We start from the raw sequence: 7,309 nt of genomic DNA, 5'->3' as shown, positions 1-7,309 counted from the left end.
TTTATGATAATGTAGTACATGCTAAGATGTACTTATTATTCAGTTTAGGTCTTGTATGACACTGTTTTAGGGGATTATTTTTTAGCAGATGTTTCAACCTGAAAAGAAAAATTAATTAGATCTGCTAGAATTTTAGTATAAACCATCCGCGTATTACTATTAGACCAAACTCTGTGGTTATCGACGGCAGTGTGTAACCCCGCCCCCCCCCCCCAAAAAAAAAAATAATATCAAAAGAACAAAAAAAAAAAAAAAAAAAAAATCCCGATGAATATATGATAAAGCAATGAATAAATGTTTTTATTAACAAAATTAAAAAAAAGTGAGAAACGACCCTACATGGGGGCGAACCGACTCAGTTAACAGTACAAATGAATCCGGGTCGAAACGACACGATTGATCTAGTAACAGGGGCGAAACGACCTGTTACCAGTCACACCAGATACTGTGCTACCCCTCCAGAGTGCTCCAAAGCCACCGGCCTATATGCATATATCTTAATAAATAGATGTATTATTGTATATATACTCTTCAAAAGAAGAAACGCAAAACCACATTGTCGTAACATTTGGAGAATTGATTTAATTATTGAATGGTGAGTCCGATAATTACCAAATGTTGCAGGATTGTTCACAATTCACTCTAGTCCATTGTGAGTAAGTGATAGGACACACCACCAAGGTCAAGGTCATCTGGAGTCAATACCGGGTGTGGCCTCCGCGTGTGTTGACAACTGCCTGGCACCGCCTGCCCATTGAAGCAACCAGAGTACGGATGACGTCCCGGGGGATGGTGGCCCACTCGGCCTGCAAGGCTGCTGCCAGCTCGGGCAGGGTATGGGGCTGTGGTTGTCGCTGTCGGAGGCGTCGGTCCAACTCGTCCCATAGATGCTCAATTGGGTTCAAATCCGGTGATATCGATGGCCAAGGAAGGACATTAATGTTGTTGTTCTGTAGGAAAGCCGTTGTGAGACGTGCTGTGTGAGGCCTGGCGTTGTCATGTTGGAACACTGCGTTGGCGTTGGCCATAACTGGAACGATGTGTGGCCGGAGGATCTGGTCAATGTAGCCCTGTGCATTCAGGTTGCCCTGCACGTGGACCAGGTCAGTTCTGCCAGTGTGTGAGATGGCTGCCCACACCATGACACTACCCCCGCCGAATCTGTCCACTTCCTGCACGCAGTTTGCCGCATAACGTTCCCCACGACGCCTATACACGCGACATCTTCCATCATGACGTCGGAGCAGAAATCGGGACTCGTCACTGAACCACACCTGTCTCCATCGCAGTTGAGGCCATTGTCGATGAATCTGGCACCACTGCAGTCGGAGTCGACGGTGTTGTGGTGTTAAGATGACACCTCGAACTGGAGGCGGTTCCGTACGGTCTGGTCGGATATCCTGCGCAAACCTGGTATTGCTGCGGCTATGGAGGTGGCAGTAGTCAATCGTTCCCGAAGGTGGCGTACCCGGATGTAGCGGTCCTGCCCGAGGGTAGTGACCCGTGGTCGACCGGATCTAGGGAGGTCACGTGTTGATCCATTTTGCTGGTAACGGTCCCACAGTCTGGAGATGGTGCTTGGGGACACATGGAATGCCCTGGCAACGGCCGTTCTGGATTCGCCTGCGTCTAGTCGGCCGATGGCATTGTTTCTCTGCGGTTCACTGAGACGTGGCATGTCCTGGATTGTCAACTGTCGGCCAGATACAGAGGCCAGGCAGCGAACACCCTGCACTTTTATACTGTCGGTGTTCATGTTGCACGTGCAGACAACGCACGTGCAGTGGTGACATGGTTTGCACGTGGCTGCGTTTTTGCGAATATTCACATTTTGGAACTTTATTGTAGAGTAGCTGCGTTTTATCGAATGTAACCGTGGGAATGTGTTTGGGACATGCAATGACCTTATATTCACAAAGCATGAACCGGTAGGAAACATAAAATCGGAGTTATAACCCATTTGTACCCTTTTGCGTTTCTTTTTTTGAAGAGTATATAATAGACAAATCTTCCCCCGAAACCCTCCAGAATTGATGTAAACACATTATATATATATATTACCAAGGAATTCAAATCGATTTTAACACACACACACACACACACATATATATATATATATATATATATATATATATATATATATATATATATATATATATATATATATATATATTACTGAACAAAAAAAGAAACTTCCGATTTGTACATATAGTATTTGTTGTGTTAAAGAATTCGTTGTGTAATGAAATTATATAGGTAGTATTAGCCTTGAGCTGTATTATCAGGATTCATGAATTTTATCGATTATTTTTTCACTGTTAATCGTCAAAAACGTGAAATTCAATTTGCACGTGCATGCATGGTTCGACATGTCCCGTGTAGTATACGGTCAATTTGTTTTACTTGTCTTACTGACATTGTTGTCAAGTGAACGAAAAAGCTTCAAAATTTGTAAAAAAAATAACGTTTTTTACATTGTAGCATTTTTAGTATGCCAAGAATACCCAATAATTTACGCGAACGGGCGATTGGCATGCTTGATGCTGGCATGTCGACAGAAGACGTTGCAAGGCATGTTGGGAGTTCTAGTCGAGCGATACGAAATTTTCGCGTAAGATTTCGAACGACAGGAAGCACCAACGACTTGCCACGTCGTGGACGTCCGCGTGTTACAACGCGTGGTCAAGACCGCTATATCATGAACACGCATTTGCGCAATCGATTCCAAACTGCCACTGCTACTGCTGCTAACACACCTAGGCTTCATAATAACCGAATCAGTGGGCAAACTGTTCGTAATCGTCTGCGGGAGAACGGTTTACATGCACGACGTCCTTACGTCGGATGCGTTTTAACGCAACGTCATCGTCTAAATCGTCTTAATTGGGCACGTGTACACACTCGTTGGATACGGCGACGCTGGAATACCGTTCTTTTTTCGGATGAATCCAGATTTTCTTTACAACGTAGTGATGGCAGGGTGCGCCTCTACCGTAGGAGAAATGAACCCTATGCTGACTGTTGTGTTCTTGAACGAGATCGTTTCGTGGGTGGGGGTTCTGTCATGGTCTGGGCAATGGTTATCCTTCACCACTAGTCGTCATTGATGGCAATTTAAATGCTCAACGTTACCGCGATGACATTCTCGCTCATCACCTCATTCCTCTGTTCCATAACAACGCCAACATCTCGATTTTTCAGCATGATAATGCCACCTCTCATACAACTAGAGACACTGTAAATTTTCTTAGGACAAATAACATTGATTTCATTGATGACTGGCCCGCTAAAAAGTCCTGATCTCAACCCCATCAAGCATGTCTGGGATAGTCTGGACAGACGATTGAGGCGTCGTCCCAACCCACCCGCTAACGTCAACGAACTTCGTCAAGCGCTCATTCAGGAATGGAACAATATTCCACAGGCAGAAATCAACACTTTAGTCAATTCTATGCGCCTGCGATGCACTGCAGTGGTCAATTCAAGAGGTGGTCATACCCGTTATTAAGTGGGTGTTTTTATTTTTAACCCCTACCACACTTGGTCAAAATTTCTCCCAGTTTCTGTTAACCTATGACCATGATTTTTGCACCAAACGATGCATCATGGAACACTCTTTAAACGCATATATAACAATTATTCCCCCGGTTTGTTTTCATCAAGTTATATTCAAGCAAAGTTAGCGGAAGTTTCTTATTTTGTTCAGTATATATATATATATATATATATATATATATATATATATATATATATATATATATATATATATTACTAGTCAGACAATATTTTGTTTGATCTAAAATTGCTCCAAACTAAATTTTAAAACTAATCGTTATTAATTTGTTTTATTCAGTACCAATAAGCTCCCAAACCTTGTGAGGTTCGAGTTAGTGTCCATGAAATACGTGATTGAACAATTAGTAGATGTAAGAACCTATCGAATGGTTGATGTGATTATATTTGAATTGAGCTGGGTTCAGTTGTATGGTATGGTATAGGGGTTTACGTGCACATCCAGAGCAAGCTGTTTTAGCGCACGCCTGTCATGGACACAGGTGTCGGCCGGCCGGCTCCTCCGTCCAGGACAGGAAAGGGTTGGGATGGGTGGGTGGGAGAAGGGACCGCCTGCACTGGCAGGTGTAAGAGAGCACCAGCAGCTAACGTGAAATAGGTGCACAATTTTGAATGAAGGAAATTTGGCGCATGTTTGACCTGTCCGTCGAATTGGAAAGTGGGAGCTATATATGTTTTGCAACTTAGTAAGCTGAGAGTACTCGTTACTGGGATCTAGTTGGTGTTGAAATGTCTCCCTAGGGCTCTTAAAAGGGCCTGATCTGTTTAGATCGGGTTGAGTTGTATTGGGTTGGTTTAGATATAAGTGTTGTGCGACTGGACAGATTGGTTTTCTCCGATGACTACGTGTCAAAAGTTACCAAAATTATAAATTAATCAATGTGTTTTAGCGGTGTATGGTAAACAAACCAAACTTTTTTAGGCATCTGGATAATATTGAGTATAATGAATCTCTAGCATCAATTTTTTTTTTAATGTATATATTACTAGTGAGACCATATTTTGTTTGATAACCTGTCTAAAATTGGTCTAAAGTGTTTTATTTTTCATACAGTTTGGTCCAATCGTGGATTTTAAATTCTTTCCCTGTGTAGGACACTGTCCGAGTTAAAGTGTCCATGAAAATTAATATCCTTGAACAGGCAACACGCAAACAAAAATTATCAAATTTTCCCAAATAATACGAATGAGATTAAGACGAAAATTGGGACATCAGAAATGGTCATGGTTTTAATGATATTTACCATTAAATATAAGAACCCAATTTCCCAAAACTGCAATCAAAGCCAGGGTTCTATATATAACCAGTGATGTCCGCTTCAAGCTACGTACGGAACGCGACAGCTTTAACAAAAGTAACAAGAAAACTAGTTTGAACATGATTCGATTCACTGAAGCATCACGGTGTGCATATTAATATATGCGTTCTTGTCCAGATGCTCATAATATAAATAAAAAATATTAAAAACCCCACACATTAATTACTTTATTACGTCGGGATTTTATTTCGAAAATCACGCCAACGAATGTTTATTTTAAAGATCAACCAGATCTGCGAAATGTCCGACTTTGTACTAAACACATGACCGGGTGACCTGAATTATGGGGAAAAACAGCCATTGTATTTGTAGTGCGTTCTCCTGGTTCTGGTCTAGTGCCTATGTCAGTCTTTAAATAACACTCTCAAGGAAGGACCCATATACACAACGTTTAAACACATCACACAAAAGGCACACTTTACTTTAAACCATAATGGATTTTCTTACTCAAATTGTATTTATTATATAATTTAATAATATGTGCGTGTTTTTGTGGTGTGTGTGTGTGTGTGTGTGCGTGTGTGTGCGTGCGTGTGTGTGTACGTGCGTGCATGCGTGCGCGCGCATATATACATACATATAAAGATAATTTTATTTTAGGAAAAAATTATTCCATAGCAATAAAAAATACCTCTTCCACCAACCATTTACCCCTTCCCTATCATGGGCAGAATTCTCTGGCGAAGTTAAAGTTGTCCTACGACAGACGTGCTTGAACAATTTTCTCATGGAAACGACCTTCATTTCAATACGTGTTTCGCACAGAACTGACCATGAACGTGCACCATCTTGGATATCTCAGAACTAGATGTGTGCACGTTCATGCCAGGCGCGAACAACATGTAGTTTACCAACTGGAACTGCAGTCGGTTCTTTTTTGTATCAGTATACACCTGAAGGCACGGATCTTTGGATAAGTATAAAAACGTTACCGTACACTTCCCGGTTAGTAAACGTACCCATGACAAAAGCATAGGAACACCATAACGGCACAAGTATCGGGTTACAGAGTCGCCGGCTGTATACGAATTCAGATATAGTTCAGGGTGGGGTTAGGTGGAGTGGGTGGGTTTGGTGCTTCATGAGATGGGGTTGGGTTGGGGCTAAATGATCTGGTACGTGGTAGGACGAACGTCGTTTTCTCCACTATTCAAGAAAATTGAATTGTTTCTTTCTTTAAAAACATAGATATTCATGTGATGAAATGAAAAACAATGTTTATTTGTTGTTTTTCTGTTATAACTGTATTTAGTTTTGGTAATGAACAACATGTTTTTATTTTATTATACTATTTATATAGCACATGCATCTACGAGTAGTTAATAACGTATGAACAGCTCGTAAACCATATTAAAACGATCACTTCATTTCAGCTTATTTTCCTGCTTATATCCAATTACGGTTCAAACACGCTGTCCTGGACACACACCTTTGGGACAGTGGGTTAGTTGTTAGTAGTTAGTGAGAAACAAGATGGTGCAGTGGTGTTACACCTACCCACTGAGTCGTTAATACTCGCTCTGGGTGGGAGCCGGTACCGGGCTGCGAACCTTGTACCTACCAGCCCCATGTCTGATAGCTTAACCACGACACCACCGGGGCCGGTTTGAAACGATCGACTGGGGCTGTGAATATTATGTTAACAACTTCTATAACCTCAAAGTGCAACTTCTCCCAGGTGGATTGTGCAGTACATAGAAAATATTACATGAGTGGCCGTTAGATATGAAAAACACTGTTTACTTAAAGACTCGACCATAAAATGTAATGAGCTCGAAAAAAAGTTTTAACAAACATGTGTTGTTAACATATGACCTTGACCTTTAATTTGTTTTAACCACAAAATAACAGCAGCTAGCGGTATCCCTAGGGATCTTGAGACCCTGGATAAGATAGTTGCTGGGTTCCGCTGAATTTCGAATTATTCTCTGATCCATAACAAGAGATAAAGATTTCACAAGCATGTCGGAAAGTTTGTTACATAACCATGATCTTTAACCTTTCCTTTTTAAAATGACCGCAACCAATTGTCGCTTTACTAGATTCCGTAGAATTTAGAAATTGATTAGTGTCTTTAATCAGTTTAGCAAGTTAAGGATTTCGTATTCCAATTTATTAACCTATCCACGAAGCTGCATTGTATCTGAAAACACGTGTTTCAAGTTTTCATTAATTGGAGGGCGAGGCGTAGTCCAGTGGTAAAGCGCTCGCTTGATGTGCGGTCGGTTTGAGATCGATCCCCGTCAGTGGGGCCCATTGCGCTAGTTCTCGCTTCAGCCAGTGCACCACGACTGGTATATCAAAGGCCTTGGTATGTGCTATCCTGTCTATGGGATGGTGCATATAAAAGACGCCTTGCTGCTAATCGAAAAGAGTAGCCCATGAAGTGGCGACAGCGGGTTTCCTCCCTTAATATC

The sequence above is a fragment of the Gigantopelta aegis genome, chromosome 6, assembly GCF_016097555.1.
Source record: "Gigantopelta aegis isolate Gae_Host chromosome 6, Gae_host_genome, whole genome shotgun sequence".
NCBI lineage: Eukaryota > Metazoa > Mollusca > Gastropoda > Neomphalida > Peltospiridae > Gigantopelta > Gigantopelta aegis.
This window is presented reverse-complemented; position numbering follows the sequence as displayed.